Here is a 19,991-nt window from a genome sequence, read left to right on the forward strand (position 1 = left end):
ACTTCATACATGCTGTTTGATCTATGAACAGCATGATTTGGAGAAGAAGTGGAGCAGAATGATATATTGGTTTGTGGGAAAAGAATCAGTTGAACATATATATATATATATGGGAGCACAACAGACATAAGTATGATAGTCAGTGCTATGAGAATATAAGAACCTAACCAGATGTCTATTTTCAGCCTAGCCAAGAAGAATAGACTGTTACCTATATGTTGACTTTTGAATTTATACGTCATTTTCTTCAGTTGGTCAAGAGTCTGAAATATTGCCTCTTCTTTCATGCTTGGTCATTAAACAATGATGTTTGCTGATATGCTGATTACTAACTGTCCAGGCCAGCTAGTTTGGAGGAGGAAAAACGATGCAAATAGATTAGATAATCAAATTATATAGCTTGATCTCCTCACCATTCTTCCCCTTATCTGTGAATGCTGGATTTAAGGACACTTGTTAACTAGAAAAAGAGGTTATATGCCTCTGTATGATGAGACAGAGATTCAGCCAAGACATCCAAACATTCAGAGACTTTACATTACAGTAGTTATGGCATCATGTCTCCAACTGAAGAAATACAGAGCTGCCTCATTGACCATGACTGAACTCTCAAAGATCTGTAGAGAATTCAGGTTGGGACGATCAAGTCACCTGGCCTCCTACATCAATGGACTGTCAGCTTCCTAAGCTTGTCGTTACCTCCTCTCAGTGGGTGCCCAACAAAAGTGGGGTGCCACTGCTGGGGGTAGTCGGCCCTGGAAGCTCTGAATTCACGGATGCATGAACATCAACATGCATGATGTGAGAGCAGGAGATCAGAGCTGCATGTCATACATCTCATAGACTGAGAAATCCGCTCTAAGCCATGATTGGGGGGTGTTTTTTGTTTTTTTTGTAGCTGCCTGGTTATGATTTGGGGACATCATGTACGGGAAACAAATACATGCTCCTAGTGAAAACTATCTTATACATTTTCTTAAGTTCAAGTGTGCCAAAATGCTTTAATTACTAATATCTCCATAACAGAGAGGCAAAAGAAAAAAAAAAGAAAAAGAAAAACATTTTATTCTGTTTGGCAGCCACTAGATCATGTGTCCAGCGCAATGGCTTTAAAAGGGTGGTCCAAAACAAATATTGATTTTCATTCTAAATATTTATTGTAGTAATGTTTTTTTTTTTTACCTGCTTCCATTTTGATGACATTTGTTTGAAAACACTCATTGCATTCTGAGATACTCAAACAGGATGTCATCAGGGGGTCACTGCCCAGGCTTTATCCCCACCCTGAAACGAAGCGTCATTTCAGGGGTGAGCTAGTCCCCACGCTGAGCATGCATTGGTTGTCAATTCTGACATATGCTCATGACAAGCTCCCTGGTCAGTGCAATATTATTTTCAATGCACAGTGTGCTCCTTTGCCGGCTCTGATGAGAAGTGCTAAGCCGTTAATAGAGAGCGCACTGTCAATGTTCATTGTGAGGAAAGAATGCTGCAAAGTGACATCAGTTTTGGGAGTGGGGCTGCTCCCTGCTTACTGTGTTCTTCCCTTACAGTGCACACTGACAATGCGCTCCATTGTTGTTCGTTACTTCTAATCAGTCGGCAAGGGAGCGCACTGTCACTGTGCACTGAAAAGAATATCGCACACTGACAAGGGAGCATATGTCGGAATTTTCAAACGAAACCTCATCAAAACGGAAGTAGATATTAAAAAATAAATAAAAGCAGATAAATTGATTACAGAGGGGATAATAGGGACTTTTTAATTAAAGCATATTAGAAAAGCTGTTTGATTACTATAATAAATAGACATTTAGGATGAAAATCAATATTAATTTCGGACAGCTCCTTTAAACGTCATCTTACTTTATTTCTCAGATTTTCTTTGTTGTTTTATTATGATATGGGGATATGCGAGGAATGTCTTCTCACAGACGTTAATGACTAGTCAAAGGAGTTCTTTATCCTTTTATAGTGATGTGAATCGAAAAAGTAAACAACTCCTAAATTCTATGACTTTCCTTATCGGGCCACATCTGTCATTTCAAAACCTAAAATTAAATAAATGTACTCTCATGTGACAAATAAAATAAAGCCGGATTCACGGTAATTATTTACTCAACAAAAGGCGAACGGGAGGAAACAATGTGTGAGTTTACTTATTAAATCAGGAAGTTCTACCGCATTTAGATAAAAGCAGAATCGGGGCCAGTTCTATCCACAGAACGCAGGTTAATGACAGCTCCTTGCCAGAACGAAAAGATTGATGTTTTTGTGATCCCACACTTGTGATTGTTACGGGGGTCATTCTAAAATTAGAAAGATTGTTTACTAACTGGGGGCTTAAAAATCCCACCATAATATTCTCAAAGAACCCAAAGAGTGCGGTCTAGAATAAAAGACCGTATCAAAGGGGATATACTGTGTATATTTTTTAATTTGAGCATTTTTGGCGTATAAACTGGGTCCCTCACCTAATGAGAGGAGGACGTCTGGAGACCACTCTCATCAGTTCCGTATCGGACAGTTATGGTAGATGTACTCACAGAATATACCAGAAATGCCACCCTTTAGATAGGCACATTAGATGATATTACTTTGCCCTCTATTAGAAGTTTATGAATTTTTTGCTGTTGGCAGTTTTCTTGTCTAGCAATTTGGGGCTAAAGGGCTTTGACTAGTATTGTCTGGGATTTTGAGGGATAGCACTCATCCTTATGTTATTTTATGGGGCCATGCCCATGTCCAATTTATTTCCTCTAAGAAAATAAATCTTAATTATGCACGATATGCCTCCAAGAATCTGATGTCACTCTCCCACGCAAGTCTATGGGGGAAAAAAAGAGTGCATTTAGATAACATCCGAGTGCGTTCTGTTTTTCATGGACTGTCCTAATGGAAAAGGTGGAAAAACTTTTTTTTTTTCTCTCTCTCCACCTCCGAGAAAATCAGATCATCACCAAATTCCGTGATTAGTAATCGGACCGATTTTCTCAGATGGAAAAAAAACCCTGTTTTCTCCTGCCTTAATAGTAACACTTAAAGGAGTTGTCTGCTACTTGGATATCGATGGCCTGTACATAAGATAGGTCATCAATATCAGATCGTTGGGGGCCCAGCACTGCCATCCCCCCCGGAGCCAAAAACAGCACATCTCCACACTATCTATAGCAGGGGGGTCAAACTGCATTCCTCGAGGGCTGCAAACAGGTCATGTTTTCAGGATTTCCTTGTACTGTACAGGTGATAATTTAATCACCTACACAAATAATGAGTTTGTGATTAAATTATCACCTGTGCAGTACAGGGAAATCCTGAAAACATGACCTGTTTGCAGCCCTCGAGGAATGCAGTTTGACACCCCTGATCTATAGGGGCCGTTGTCCAATTCTGCAGCTCTGCTCTATAGGAGTGGACCTGCAATATTCGAGAATTGCCACTACACAGTATTTTGAGGTGTCGGACCCTCCACTAATCAGAGGATTGGTCAACAATATCTAAATAATGGACAACCTTGTTAAGGTGAATAGGGATGAGCACGACTGGAGAGGGTAGGGAGGAGCGATACGATTTGTATTATCCGTGGAGGACAAATGCTGTAATTTGTGATGATGCTACGTAAGGCAAACTGTTATTGCGGAAGCGAGCCGTCCTGGCACGATTAAGTGGCATGTAGCTAAAGTGCATTGATTTTTTTTTTCAAACTACAATAAGTTTCTCATAAAGCCTTTACTGTGAAGCATCTCCACATAACGACATGTTCCCAACCTCTCCGGAGGGAGCCGCGCCGCGCTGCTAGACGCTACTGTTTTTATAAGAAATCATAATTTTCTTGGCATGGTTTATACGCCGTGCAGTTACCAATGCTCTAATACATGGGTCCTGTGCAATGTGCAAACTGTTATGGCCGACGACATAAGTCCACGTATGAACTATTTTGAGGTTATCTATAACTATTTCTTGCTTAGATCTTTCTAAATAAATAAGTAAATTACCGTAATAAATCTTTATTAAAAGGCTGAGTAACGACCTCTATTTCGGTGAGTAGCTGTCATCTACAAATCCAGACTCCAATTCTGTATAACTTTACAGCTTACACTAGCTAAACCTTGAATCATTTTTTCTATAGATTTTTTTTTTTTTTTTTGCACCGTCCATGTCTGCAGGTTGCTGGGCGTCTTGAGTGCACTCACTGAGTGGAGCACCGATACTAAAGAACGCCAATGACTTTCTATTGTCTCCGTACTCTTCTCTGTGCGCTCCTACATAGTTTTCAGCTATCTCTTGAGCAATCAGTGGGGGTCTTAAGGATTTGACACCTACAAATTTGGCAAAAAAATGGAAAGTGCCTTCAAAAAATAAAAGTTTAGCTTGTCTTTAAAGAGAATGTGATTGAAAATGCAGTCCAGTCTGATTGATATATAGGTCAATAATGATGGACTTTTGTGGGAAAACATTTATTAAAACTAATAATCAAAACCTCTCTCATTCTGCACTTAAATGTCTTACTAAACTGTTTCTGTATGCACACTCCTACAGAAACTGTCAATCACAGGATAGCACCGCCCACTGGACACTTAAGCCTAGAATGAGCACTCATTTGCATTAATAAAAATACAAGTTGTACTGAATCTCCTAAACTACTGTATGTATCAATCTACTCATCTCCCCCTGTTCTCTTTGTTGCTGCCTTCAGCTCATTAGGATTGCATGTTTAATGGAACAGGTTTGCATTTCAAGGATTATTCGTAATCCATAACCATAGAGGCACATTGGTCTTCGTTGGAGCGGAGAATTTGTGCATGTGTCATAGTATTGCACTTTTTCCCCCGCTTTAGAGCTTGCGCTACTGGACACAGCCAAGAATGGTGCTATTTCTGGAAGAAAGTATCCATGTTTTTCCCTTCACCCATGACAGCACCCGTATATTCAGGTGTGCAGTCATGGGTTCTGGAAAAAACGGTTACCGGTAAGTAACCTTGGTGTTTTCTAATCAAATCGAACCATACTGTATTTATTTTTTCATCTGTGATTTTGACTGGAACAGGAATTTATAGTAATTGTTTGTCAGTGGACTTCATATAAGGCTACCAACCTTTATCAAGAACTTTTGATATGTCAAAACTTGTATATGATCTGGGAGCTAAGACCCCCACCAGTTGCTAAACTGAAATGGTTGAACTCACCTGAGCGCCTTGATTTGTGATCAGTGCTGCTCTGTATATCTCGTAGAGTTGGGTGTCCTTGTATAGAGCAATAGAAAGATGATTTGTTGATCAGTATACCCACTAGCTCTGATGTTACATAGTTTGATATGTACAGTTTAAGGCTACAATCTTTTTTTTTTTTTTTGAGATCCCCTTCAAGAGCATTAACGAGATACCTGAAAATCATTGCAGTTTGTAATGGCAAGATCAGTAGGCTTGTGCTTCTTATAGTATATTTTACGATGACTGCGGCTTCTTTAAATTAGGATCAGTAGTAGGGATTGTGTGCTCAATCCTCAGGCCCCGGTCAACTAGCTAGGTCAGTATTCTGTGGCCATCGGTCGGGAGCCCTGAGAACCAGTTCCTGCCTCCCAGCATGCAAACCTCTTCTTTAGATTAGCCCGCCTGACGGGACGTCACATGTCACTCCGCAATGATGAGACATGCCGTCCAATGAAAAGAGGAGTCGGGAATGCCATCAGAGGCGGTTCACACTGCTCCTATTCAATAGCCATAGATTATTGACCTGGTAGTTGGACCATGTCCTGCGAATCGATTCACACCATCTCCATCCTTAGTAGCTTTTTACCCCCCTTTGGCGAAACAATAGTCTCGATGGATAATATTTCATAAGTGTAGGAATCCTATGGGAAAGTTTCTTCAGGTGGAGAGGCCATTTCGAATCGTACATTTATAAGTATGGGTTCTTTCGACTCCCCAGGGGTATCTTTGGGTCTAAGGGGTATCGTTTCTCCTTATGGAGAGTGACATACCATCTCTGGCTTGCCAAGGTAAGGAGGCTTATTCGCCATGCAATTCTCCGCTGGGCTTTGTTTTTTAACACAGTTATCTTACGACTTTTCCCTCTCTAACTTACTTACGCTACTAGACTTGGTACAAGTGAAAAAGGATAATAATTATATGTAGATGTATTCCCAGAAACCCTGGGTCTACGGACTTGGAGCTTAATGTTTTTGTTCTTCTTATTAACCAATTGTTTAATGGGAAGTTAATGGTACGATACAACAAGCTGCACTTGAATGTTTGGCACGGCAAACCAAAGAGCTGCATTAAGACTCTGATCAAATAAGTGCTGATGGAACAGTAACACAATCCCCTTAATCCTTGTTCATTGCAACTGGAGACCCCCAGTGGGATGAAAGGTCCACTCATTACCGCCTGACATGCTATATCCTGCCTTGATGGGTGATAGGCCTGCTCTTCTGCCTGCTTTATATTACAGGCTTTTTTCATTGTTGTAGACGGAATTTCTGTTAGCAATTAAAGGGGAACGCCGATTCATAATGTATGTCTTATCAAAGTCTTAGAACTGTTGCCTTTTGGTTTATTTTGGCTTTATGTGTAGAACTTACAATACCATTTACCCACAAATATATCGACCAGTTGACTCCGCCAGAGCAAGAACTGCTACTTGTTAGTGGCTCTCTGCACGATCTACTATAAAACGATCCTGATCGAGGGCTACTTATAGGATGATTGTTTCGTCGTGCATCCAAAAAGTTAATCATCCAAATTTTATTCAGATTTAACATTTCAAAACTATCCTTGAAGTCTTAACTCACTTGGAGCCCTGACCCAGGGATTCTTAATCATAACATAACCCTTCTTATGGTTAAAACCCTGGAAAAGGGTTTTAAGAGGCAACTCTCTGAGGATAATCTAGAATTTTGTTGGGTTTTTTTCAAAATAAATGAATAAAAAATGTTTTACATTTTTGGGACGAGTGCTGGATCAATAAAAAGCAGGCCCAATGGCGGCCAAGCGGCAGTGTTCCGTGCACCTCGTAAACAGGGTTGTCCTGTGAAAACAAGTCCGTACCAACCAAAAGGATCCAGAATGAGGAACTGTTACCCCTGTTAGAATGTAGCGTCCGTGCACATACTCGAAATGTGCTCCATTAATTATCTATGGGGCTACCGAGTGCCTCACTCGCCTCTTTTCGTGAGCCCCATAGACAATGAATGAATTGTCGGAGTGTGCCACTTCAGGGATAAAAATTCACAATTGTTCTGATTGTTGCGGGTTCCATCTCTTAGACCACCTATACTTGTTTTAACCTGACAACCCCCTGTGTCAGGCGCATCTCCGGTGCACCAGAGTTTGGGTGCAATGCGCCTCACAGGCACAGGGAAGAAAATCGCCTACAATATCTAGTTATCTCAATTTCAGGGCTCTAAAAGTAATCGGTGACCTTCATAGGGATGTACTAAAAGAGATTATATGAAATCAGATGGAAAAAACTTATTTAATAATCATTAAAGTAATGAAACAAAAAGTACCCAAATTTTGCTACCACTGCCAAATAGTCTTCAGTTTTCAGGACATAACTATTACTAAACATTAACAGTAGGTAAAAAACTTAATTGTGAGGCACTTAGATGCTACTAGGGTCAAGTTCACTCAGAATCAGACATTAAAAACTCAGCAGAAGAAAGACATTGGCAGAGAGAAAAGCAAGGTTGGCAGATCATATCAGAGATTATTATTATTGTTCAGGTGCAATGTGCCTGAGAGGCCATTTCTAAGAAAACCCTCTTATTTCTAAGAAAGCAATAAACAATTGTGCTGAAAAAAAAAACAAAAAACAAAGTACCAACAATCAAAAGTGAGAACCTTCAAGCGCGAAGAGCCTGAGTGACCATGGAGGTCACACCTGCTCTCCGCCAGGACGGATTGAGGGGTTTTCAAGCAGCACCTAAAGATAGGATGTTACTGGGGGACTAGATCCCCTGCCATCTTATAGAGGAGGGGGAAACAAACGTGAGAGCTATGGCACCTGACGTAGGGTTAATGTGGACTGTGGCATTTGTACATATTGGACTGGCCAACTGATTTAAAAAATCCCCTTTAAAATGTACAGCATCTTCCTATTTTTTTACCTAAATCACAAAGTTAATGTTTCCTTAGAATAAAACTAGGCAAAGTTGTGCAACACCTAATGTCTTAAAGCGAAGCTGTCACCAGATTTGGCCAATACGAGCTATGGCCACCGCCTTTCAGTGCTGATCTACAGCATTCTATAATGCTGTAGATAAACCCCCGATCCGACCTGCAAGAGAAGAAAAATAACTTTATTATACTCACTAGTGATGAGCGAGTGTACTCATTGCTTGGGTGACCTCCGAGTATTTGTTATTGCTCGGAGATATAGTTTTCATCGCCTCGGTTGCATGATTTACGGCTTCCAGATTCGCTGAATACATGTGGGAATTCCCTAACAAACAGGCAACCCCCACATGTATTCAGCGTATCTGGAAGCCGTAAATCATGCAACTGGGGCGGTGAAAACTATATCTCCGAGCAATAACAAATACTCGGAGATCACCCAAGCGTGCTGGGGAAAACCCGAGCAATGAGTATACTCGCTCATCAGTAATACCTGAGAAGGCGGTCCATTCCGATGGGTGTCGCAGGTCATGGTCCAGAGCCTTCCACCTTCTTGTGATGCCGCCTTCCAGGGCAAATAAGTACGTCTTCACAGGAGTGCTGATGCCAGGGAGCCTGTGAAGCAAGCAGGAGGTCGGCATTGCAAGAATGTGGGAGGTGCCGGACCAGGACCTGCAACACCCATCGGACCGGACCGCTCTGTAGGTGAGTATAATAAAAGTTATTTTTCTTCTCTTGTGGGGCGGATTGGGGGCTTATCTACAGCATTATAGCATTCTGTAGATAAACCCTGAAAGGCGGTGGCCATAACTCGTTTCGGCCAAACCTGGTGACAGGTTTCCTTTAAGTTTGGGACTGTAATTTAGAGGGGCATTCTCTTCACATACAGTTATTGCACTTTATATATGATAGATGCTACGGATGTACCTGACTTAAAGGGAACCTGTCACCCCGTTTTTTCAGTAGGAGATAAAAATACCGTTAAATAGGGCCTGAGCTGTGCTTTACAATAGGGTATTTTTTGTCCCCTGATTCCCTACCTATGCTGCCGAAATACCTTACAAAAGTGTCCTTTTTCGCCTGTCAATCAGGCTGGTCAGGTCAGATGGGCGTGGTCATTCTCCCCCACATCTTGCTTATGTTCCTGTTGGTGGCGTAGTGCTTCTCGCATGCGCAAGTGCCGAATGCACTGAGCAGCTGTAGAAAAAGAGTTCGAATCTCGGCTTCAGGAAAATGGCCGCCGCGATGTCCATCTGCGCATGCGCGGCATCCTGCGGCCATTTTCCTGAAGCCCCGGGAAGCAGGAGACTCCATCTGCGCACGCGCGGCCACAGGAAGATGGCCGCGCCCGCCGAGAAACCGCTGAATAGCGGCGAGCGCGCTCTTTTTCTACAGCTGCGCAGTGCATTCGGCACTTGCGCATGCGAGAAGCACTACGCCCCAACGGGAACATAAGCAAGATGTGGGGGAGAATGACCACGCCCATCTGACCTGACCAGCCTGATTGACAGGCGAAAAAGGACACTTTTGCAAGGTATTTCGGCAGCATAGGTAGGGAATCGGGACAAAAAATACCCTATTGTAAAGCACAGCTCAGGCCCTATTTAACGGTATTTTTATCTCCTACTGAAAAAACGGGGTGACAGGTTCCCTTTAATTCACTTCTATGGGAACAAGTGTGCACCGCTCTTTACATAAAAGCCCCAAACCCCATTCTCCACATAGGTGAATGGGGGTGAAGCGCTGCGGAATATGTTGGCACTATACAAATAAAGATTATTATTATTATTAGGTGCCAGTCTCACAAGTGGAACTTGTAGCTGTCACATTATTTATTGCATATCCTGTGGATATGGACCATATTAAAACATTTTTCTCAGTTCTCCAGACATTTCTCCCTCCATTGCTATGACGTGCTTTTCCATTTTGATCTTCAAGGGCACATGTAAAAGTGCTTTTGGGTATGTGCACAGAGAGGTTTTTTGCCAAGGATCTTGAAGTGCACGCACTCCAAAATCAATAACAAAAACAGCTAAAAAAAATTCTCATAAAAAAATTAAAAAAAAACGTGAAAATGCCCTAAGACTGTAAGCAGTTTTCATAAGGTTGGGGTTTCAGAAATAAATTTGAAAAGATCATTATAATCCTATTGGAATAATTATTTATTGTTCAGACTATCTTTGTGGTTTTTAATCTGGTTTCTTTTTGTTGTTCATACCAATGGAATGTAAAGTGCAAACGTTTTGATAATTGTTCCGTTCTTTCTTTATCGCTGTTTGCTCCCTGAGCCAGGTCAGGGAGGATAAGAGCTCATTTATAGCTCATTATAGAACAATGAAGAATTTAGCATTGTTCTGTTTTTATCCAGTACAGTTTCATGTTGTTTTTTATTGTTTTCATAATCCACATAATAGCATTTAGATATCAAGTGGCCAACAGAGAGGATAAAACTAGAAATAGAATTAAATCATTCTAACAGATGGCAGAGCTCTAACACACGCTAACTTTACTGATTTTCTATTTTCAAATAAAAAAAGTTGAAATAAAAAACCTACTATAGTGCATGTGTATGTGTGTGTATATATATATATATATATATATATATATATATATATATATATATATATATATACACACATATATATATATACAGACCAAAAGTTTGGACACACCTTCTCATTTAAAGATTTTTCTGTATTTTCATTACTATGAAAATTGTACATTCACACTGAAGGCATCAAAGCTATGAATTCACACATGTGGAATTATATACTTAACAAAACAGTGTGAAACAACTGAAAATATGTCTTATATTCTAGGTTCTTCAAAGTAGCCACCTTTTGCTTTGATGACTGCTTTGCACACTCTTGGCCTTCTCTTGATGAGCTTCAAGAGGTAGTCACCGGGAATGGTCTTCCAACAATCTTGAAGGAGTTTCTAGTGTAGATTGTTAGAGTTGGAATGGACCTCCAGGATCATCGTGTCTAACAATGCAGGATTCACTAAATCATATCAGACAGATGTCTGTCCAGCCTCTGAAGACTTCAACTGAAGGAGAACTCGCCACCTCTTGTGGCAGCCTGTTCCCCTCATTGATCACCTTCATTGATCACCCTCACCCCTATTAATTGCACCTTTTTTACCTTGTTACCTGTATAAGAGACACCTGTCCACACACTCAATCAATCACACTCGAACCTCTCCACCATGGCCAAGACCAAAAAGCTGTCTAAGGACACTGGGAATAAAACTACACCTGCACAAGCCTGAGATGGGCTTCAGGACAATAGGCAAGCAGCTTGGTAAGAAATACTTAAATACTTATTTTCCCCACTGTATGGGCAAATGCATTGGGACACACCTCTTAATGATCAAATTTACTCACTTAATTCATCAGTGATAATACGACATCACGGTTGGAACAAGCCGGTTTGTTGAAACATTTTCCCTTCCCTATCTTTTCAAAGATAACCTATCAGTGGTTTTATTTAAAGTAGAAGAGTATAGGAACCACAGTAAACTAACCATTAAAGGTACCTTCACACATAACGATATCGTTAACGATATCGTTGCTTTTTGTGACGTAGCAATGATATCGTTAAGGACATCATTATGTGTGACAGCGACCAACGATCAGGCCCCTGCTGGGAGATCGTTGGTCGCTGAACAAAGTCCAGAACTTTATTTCGTCGCTGGATCTCCCGTGGACATCGCTGGATCGGCGTGTGTGACACCGATCCAGCGATGTCTTCACTGGTAACCAGGGTAAACATCGGGTAACTAAGCGTAAAAGTAAAAAAAAACCAAACACTTCATACTTACCTACCGCTGTCTGTCCTCGGCGCTCTGCTTCTCTGGTCTGGCTGTGAGCGTCGGTCAGCCGGAAAGCAGAGCGGTGACGTCACCGCTCTGCTTTCCGGCCGCTGTGCTCACAGCCAGACCAGAGAAGCAGAGCGCTGAGGACAGACAGCGGTAGGTAAGTATGTAGCGGTTGTTTTTTTTACTTTAACGATGGTAACCAGGGTAAACATCGGGTTACTAAGCGCGGCCCTGCGCTTAGTAACCCGATGTTTACCCTGGTTACCGGGGACCTCGGGATCGTTGGTCGCTGGAGAGCTGTCTGTGTGACAGCTCTCCAGCGACCAAACAGCGACGCTGCAGCGATCCGGATCGTTGTCGGTATCGCTGCAGCGTCGCTTAATGTGAAGGGGCCTTTAGTTGAGATCACATAAAGGTTATGGTTTCTGATTCATAAAGACCGGTAATCTTCATGCTGGTATTGCTGAGGGTTCCAGAAGGCGTGCAAGGCCATTCATTAAGAGGCATACATCTCTTTATAAGAACATCTGATGAGTGGCATGCAACCATGTGTGCACCTAACCATACATCTTGCTCCTGGAGTAAGATTTGAGGTTGGCAAAACCTTCTAGTCCCAGCTCTGTTCACTTTGTTGGAGCTGGATATACTGTAGAATACTGTAAAAGCTTTAATGAATCAAGCTCACAGAGCGGGGTCACCAAGTGCTGAGAATCAAGAGGGCGTACAAGTCACAGCTCTACAGTCTGCGTGACTGCACAGTCCAAACCTCGTCTAGCATTAGTATCCTCACAAACCTGTGACAAGAGCTTCATGGCATGGGTTTCCATGGCTGAGCAACTGCATGCAAGCCTTATATCACCTACCACCATGCCAGGTGTCAGATGGAGTGGTGTGAAGCACACTGCAACCTGACTCTGGAGCTGTGGGAATGTGTTCTGTGGATTGACAGATCATATTTCTCTATCTGGCAGTCTTTTAGACAAGTCTGGGTTTGGCAAATGCCAGAACGTTGCCTGCCCTTTTCTGTTCCAGCATGACTGTGCCTAGTGCCCAAAGCAAGGTACATAAACCAAGAGTTTGATGTGGAAAAACATGACTGGCCCACACAGAGCCCTAAACTCCACCCCATCCAACACCTTGGTATGAACTAGACTGGAGATTGTGAGCCCAGCCCCCTCTCATCCAACATCAGTGTATGACCTCATAAATGTTCTTCTTGATGAATAGGCAAAAATTCCCATGGACACCTCCAAAATCTTGTAGAAATCCTTGTTGTTATATTTGCAATGTTGGAGGGGGACAAACATCATTATAACATCCATGGAATTAGAATAACATGTCATAAAATCTGTTAGTGTACTGTGGAAGTGTTCCAGTATTTTACTCCTTATAGTGTATTTTGTGTAAGGGTACCGTCACACTAAAACGACGCTGTAGCGATACGACAACGATGTCGATCGCTGCAGCGTCGGTGTTTGGTCACTGGAGAGCTGTCACACAGACAGCTCTTCAGCGACCAACGATCCCGAAGTCCTCGGTAACCAGGGTAAACATCGGGTTACTAAGCGCAGGGCCGCGCTTAGTAACCCGATGTTTACCCTGGTTACCAGCGTAAACGTAAAAAAAAAAAAAACACTACATGCTTACATTCCTGTCGCGTCCCTCGGCGCTGTGCTTCTCTGCACTGACAGTGAGCGCCGGACAGCCGGAAAGCAGAGCGGTGACGTCACCGCTCTACTTTACGGCTGGCCGGCGCTCACCAGTCAGTGCGGGAAGCTGAAGGTGAGGGACATGACCAGACACTGGGAATGTAAGTGTGTAGTGTTTTTTTTTTTTTACATTTACACTGGTAACCAGGGTAAACATCGGGTTTCTAAGCGCGGCCCTGCGCTTAGTAACCCGATGTTTACCCTGGTTACCAGTAAAGACATCGCTGAATCGGCGTCACACACGCCGATTCAGCGATGTCAGCGGGAGATCCAGTGATGAAATAAAGTTTCAAACGATCTGCTACGACGTACGATTCTCAGCAGGGTCCCTCATCGCAGTAGCGTGTCAGACACAGCGAGATCGTAAGGATATCGCTGGAACGTCACGGATCGTGCCGTCCTAGCGACCAAAGTGCCACTGTGTGACGGTACCCTAACTCTAGACCTTTTGGGAGGGGAAAACATGGGATTATTTATTATGCACCATGACCCAAAAGGGTTAAACAGCAGATTTCTCTGGTCAGTTTCCTCTGGGCTCTGGTTGTTTTCTCCCAAGATATTATTGTTTGATTCACTGTTGAACCAGTTATTAGGCTGTCGTGAGGGAGGACTACACTTCTCATCCAGTGTCTGCTTATGATCGATAAGGCTATGCAGTAAAAAAAGCTTTGGGTAGACTTAAATATTCATAACACCAATGGTCTGTGTCTTCTGTAGAAACACGCGAAGGTTCATTCTGTTTTAATTTTCCTAGCAGCACGGTTCTTTTCTCGGATGGTGATTTGCCAGCCTGAAAAAGAGTCGGAAGATTTCTGCTATTTAAACCCTGTCTGTGGCGTCAGCTGTTAGTCGCCGCAAGGACAAGTGAAGAAGCAGGATGGAGAGCCTCATGGAGAAGATGCTTTGGCGAAGAGAAGTCTTGCTTAGAAGATGCGCAGAAGCTCCTATTCGTGTCGGCATCAGAAGAAAGAAGGATCACGGATGCAGAGGAGGAACAAAATGAAGAGACAGCGGATAAGTCAGCACAAAAGAGGTCTGAAAACCTGAAAAGATGAAGCGCATACTTTCCTCCACCGCCCTTCTGCTGGAAGTCTCCGGCTATTGTGGGTTTAAAGGCCCTGTCTGTGACTGCAAGCATCATCAAACTGTGACTGTCACAGAGACATCGAAGAGGAGTGCCGAGGATTCGTCTAACCATCGGTGTAAGAAAATGTCAGCGGTGGCCAAGGAAAAGCTAAGCACACGTGAATTATCACCTCTGGGTTTCCATCTAAATGCGTCTGTAAAAGGAGCGAATTTGTAAGAATACTTTTCTAGATGTTTTTTCATTATTGCCATTTGGAAAAGAGCCGCCAATGAGAAGTGATAAAAAGAAAAGAATGAAGTGGAGGATAAAAAGAGTAGGATCTTGGTTGCAAGCATTTTGCATTTTTACTTCTATTCTGGGTGAAAGATTCCCTGGGTACTGTAGTGGTTTGTTCCAGCACATTGACATTATACTAGACTAGAGGCACACTGCAATTTTGGCAGTATGGCCTGGTATAATTATGAATCCTTTAGGCAATAGCTTTCAGTACACCCAGTTATGAAATGGGGTGTTAAAGAAGTGGGCTTATGGCTAAATCTCATGTTGCCTCAATGGAACATGGTGCCGAAGAAAACTAACTCAGCGCAGTTAAGTAATAAAAAAAGGGATTGGCTTTGCCTTTCATGAGGCATCTTGTAAAAGATTGAATAATTGTAGGTTTCAGCATGAGTGCTCTGTTTGCTTGCGTGGGTTCACATCCCATGTGCAAGTGTTTCAAAAGAAATGCCCGGTCTACCTATCAACAGCCTAGTACAGAAGAATTCCTATTCAAAAGCGTGTTCCAGTGAACCTATAAAAAATTCAACCATGGCTCGAGCTAAACTCAATCGGAGAGAAAGCGGAGTTGATTTATCAAGGTTTTAGCATAGGTTTTTAGTACCTGAGATCAAGGATCATGGCTGTCGTTGGATAGAGAATTTGGCATAAGTTAAGTTGTGTAACAAGGTTGTGAAGGACAAATTTGTTAAAGAATTGAGTGTAGATAGGATTTCAGGTCCGTTTAGCACCCCTTCATTTAAACATTTCAGAATGTCACTGTTAGGCATTATTCCTTAAAAAAAAGAGCATCTTTAAGATTAGTTGACCACCTTTCTTGTCCGGGAGGACATCTTTGAACCACAAAGTTGACAAAACAAAGGTGTAGGTCAAATACGCTACTTGATCAAGCCATAGAGTTGCTTAGGCACTATGGACAAAATTTAGCAAAAACTGATATGAAATCAGCATAAGATGACTCCCTGGCTTCAATTCCTTAGGATTTCAGTTTGAGAATGAATACTACTTTATTATGGGGGACTTTAACTACCCGGATATTAACTGGGAAACAGAAACCTGTGAAACCCATAAAGGCAACAGGTTTCTGCTAATAACCAAGAAAAATTATCTTTCACAATTGGTGCAGAATCCAACCAGAGGAGCAGCACTTTTAGACCTAATACTATCTAATAGACCTGACAGAATAACAAATCTGCAGGTGGTTGGGCATTTAGGAAATAGCGACCACAATATTGTGCAGTTTCACCTGTCTTTCACTAGGGGGGCTTGTCAGGGAGTCACAAAAACATTGAACTTTAGGAAGGCAAAGTTTGAACAGCTTAGAGATGCCCTTAATCTGGTAGACTGGGACAATATCCTCAGAAATGAGAATACAGATAATAAATGGGAAATGTTTAAGAACATCCTAAATAGGCAGTGTAAGCGGTTTATACCTTGTGGGAATAAAAGGACTAGAAATAGGAAAAACCCAATGTGGCTAAACAAAGAAGTAAGGCAGGCAATTAACAGTAAAAAGAAAGCATTTGCACTACTAAAGCAGGATGGCACCACTGAAGCTCTAAAAAACTATAGGGAGAAAAATACTTTATCTAAAAAACTAATTAAAGCTGCCAAAAAGGAAACAGAGAAGCACATTGCTAAGGAGAGTAAAACTAATCCCAAACTGTTCTTCAACTATATCAATAGTAAAAGAATAAAAACTGAAAATGTAGGCCCCTTAAAAAATAGTGAGGAAAGAATGGTTGTAGATGACGAGGAAAAAGCTAACATATTAAACACCTTCTTCTCCACGGTATTCACGGTGGAAAATGAAATGCTAGGTGAAATCCCAAGAAACAATGAAAACCCTATATTAAGAGTCACCAATCTAACCCAAGAAGAGGTGCGAAACCGGCTAAATAAGATTAAAATAGATAAATCTCCAGGTCCGGATGGCATACACCCACGAGTACTAAGAGAACTAAGTAATGTAATAGATAAACCATTATTTCTTATTTTTAGTGACTCTATAGCGACAGGGTCTGTTCCGCAGGACTGGCGCATAGCAAATGTGGTGCCAATATTCAAAAAGGGCTCTAAAAGTGAACCTGGAAATTATAGGCCAGTAAGTCTAACCTCTATTGTTGGTAAAATATTTGAAGGGTTTCTGAGGGATGTTATTCTGGATTATCTCAATGAGAATAACTGTTTAACTCCATATCAGCATGGGTTTATGAGAAATCGCTCCTGTCAAACCAATCTAATCAGTTTTTATGAAGAGGTAAGCTATAGACTGGACCACGGTGAGTCATTGGACGTGGTATATCTCGATTTTTCCAAAGCGTTTGATACCGTGCCGCACAAGAGGTTGGTACACAAAATGAGAATGCTTGGTCTGGGGGAAAATGTGTGTAAATGGGTTAGTAACTGGCTTAGTGATAGAAAGCAGAGGGTGGTTATAAATGGTATAGTCTCTAACTGGGTCGCTGTGACCAGTGGGGTACCGCAGGGGTCAGTATTGGGACCTGTTCTCTTCAACATATTCATTAATGATCTGGTAGAAGGTTTACACAGTAAAATATCGATATTTGCAGATGATACAAAACTATGTAAAGCAGTTAATACAAGAGAAGATAGTATTCTGCTACAGATGGATCTGGATAAGTTGGAAACTTGGGCTGAAAGGTGGCAGATGAGGTTTAACAATGATAAATGTAAGGTTATACACATGGGAAGAGGGAATCAATATCGCCATTACACACTGAACGGGAAACCACTGGGTAAATCTGACAGGGAGAAGGACTTGGGGATCCTAGTTAATGATAAACTTACCTGGAGCAGCCAGTGCCAGGCAGCAGCTGCCAAGGCAAACAGGATCATGGGGTGCATTAAAAGAGGTCTGGATACACATGATGAGAGCATTATACTGCCTCTGTACAAATCCCTAGTTAGACCGCACATGGAGTACTGTGTCCAGTTTTGGGCACCGGTGCTCAGGAAGGATATAATGGAACTAGAGAGAGTACAAAGGAGGGCAACAAAATTAATAAAGGGGATGGGAGAACTACAATACCCAGATAGATTAGCGAAATTAGGATTATTTAGTCTAGAAAAAAGACGACTGAGGGGTGATCTAATAACCATGTATAAGTATATAAGGGGACAATACAAATATCTCGCTGAGGATCTGTTTATACCAAGGAAGGTGACGGGCACAAGGGGGCATTCTTTGCGTCTGGAGGAGAGAAGGTTTTTCCACCAACATAGAAGAGGATTCTTTACTGTTAGGGCAGTGAGAATCTGGAATTGCTTGCCTGAGGAGGTGGTGATGGCGAACTCAGTCGAGGGGTTCAAGAGAGGCCTGGATGTCTTCCTGGAGCAGAACAATATTGTATCATACAATTATTAGGTTCTGTAGAAGGACGTAGATCTGGGGATTTATTATGATGGAATATAGGCTGAACTGGATGGACAAATTTCTTTTTTCGGCCTTACTAACTATGTTACTATGTTACTTTGATAAATGTTTGCCCATGGGCTTTTCTTTATAATGCTACATTTTTAGGCATTTTCATCCTTTATACAATGGGTAGTTGAAACTGGTAATATTAATGGAGGAGTGCTGCACTATTTAGATGATTTTTTGTTTGTTCAATTTAGGGAGTTAGCTAATTGGTTTGGCATACCGTTAGCACAAGAAAAGACAGTATATCTGTAACTGTTTTCTCGAATTTTTAGGAATTGTGTTAGATACTGTAAAATGGAATGTAGGTTTTTGGTTTCAAAATTAGTCAAGCGTAGAAAAGCTCTGGTCGTAATGTTAACCAAAGATAAAACAACACTAAAAGAATTACAATCGGTATTGGGTTTATTGAACTTTATCCTGCGGATAATTCCAATAGGTAAAGTATTTTCTAAAGAAGTTGTACAACACTACGAAAGGCTTAGTCTCTCCAAGGGCTCACATTCAGTTGAATAGACGTACAAAAGAAGATCTAGTGATGTGGTTGGAATTTTTGAGCAGCTTTACTGGTTGCAGCTGCTGGCATAATGATTTTGTCTCTTCAGAATGCTTGCAATTATTTACAGACGCAGGAGGCGGTGTCGGGTGTGGTTCAGTTTGTAGGGGTAAATGGTCAGCGGAACTATGGCTTAATTCATGGATCGAAAATAAAAGTGGTTAAAACCATAGTGGTCTTAGAATTGTTCCCGGTATTAGTGGCTATTGTCATTTGGGGTCCTAAAAGACTGAAGGATTCTGCTCCGTTTGGATAACCAAGGGGGGTAGTTTTTTAAATCAATACCTTGTCTTCAAAATGTAATTGGACAGTTGAAGAATTAGGACATTTAGTTTATACTGTATTAAAAGGAATATATGGTTAAAATTTAGTTATATTGTAGGTAAAAAGATTTAATTTAACTTACGCTCTCTCGAGGCGCTGAATTGGAAGGGATGCCATGCCCACCCCATCTTTGGGATCTCTTATGGGATTACGGCAAACCCATTTTATTTAGCAAGATCTATAGCTGTAAGAACATGGGCTGATTACTCAGTTGCATGGGGAGATTGGAAAGCATTTTGCAGTACATTAAAAGCTAATTATTTTTGGAATGATTTGGTTGTCGCTTTCCGTTTTGTCGAAAGTTTAATTATAAAAAAGTTATTCTCTTCTATATCACAGATTCTGGCTGGTGTGTCATTTTTCCTAAAATATGCAGGCGAACCTGCCTTAAATAGCTTTTTTCCTATGAAGCAAGTAATGAGAGGTTGCAAAAAAAAAAATCAGTTGCTAGACTAGATGACTAAAGGCTATTCGCCCATTATCAATCAGCCTTCTACAAAATGGTCGTTATTCTCAGATGTGTGTAGTCATGATTACGAAGTATGGCTTGTTTAGAACAGCAGTCTTAGCATTTTTTGCAGGTTTGAGGATAGGCGAGCTAGTATCGGCAAACATGTCTGTGTGTACAGGATTATTGCTTGAAAAGGTTAGCCTTAAAAAGTCT

The 19,991-nt window shown here is 41.5% G+C and overlaps 1 protein-coding gene across 1 annotated transcript in view; it reads left to right on the plus strand.

Moving 5' to 3' along the window:
• The window catches only part of RNF130 (ring finger protein 130), a 292,094-nt gene that overhangs the window by 251,087 nt on the left and 21,016 nt on the right, over positions 1 to 19,991 (plus strand). The gene's annotated exons all lie outside the window — the stretch shown is intronic.

Source organism: Ranitomeya imitator, chromosome 4, assembly GCF_032444005.1.
Source record: "Ranitomeya imitator isolate aRanImi1 chromosome 4, aRanImi1.pri, whole genome shotgun sequence".
NCBI lineage: Eukaryota > Metazoa > Chordata > Amphibia > Anura > Dendrobatidae > Ranitomeya > Ranitomeya imitator.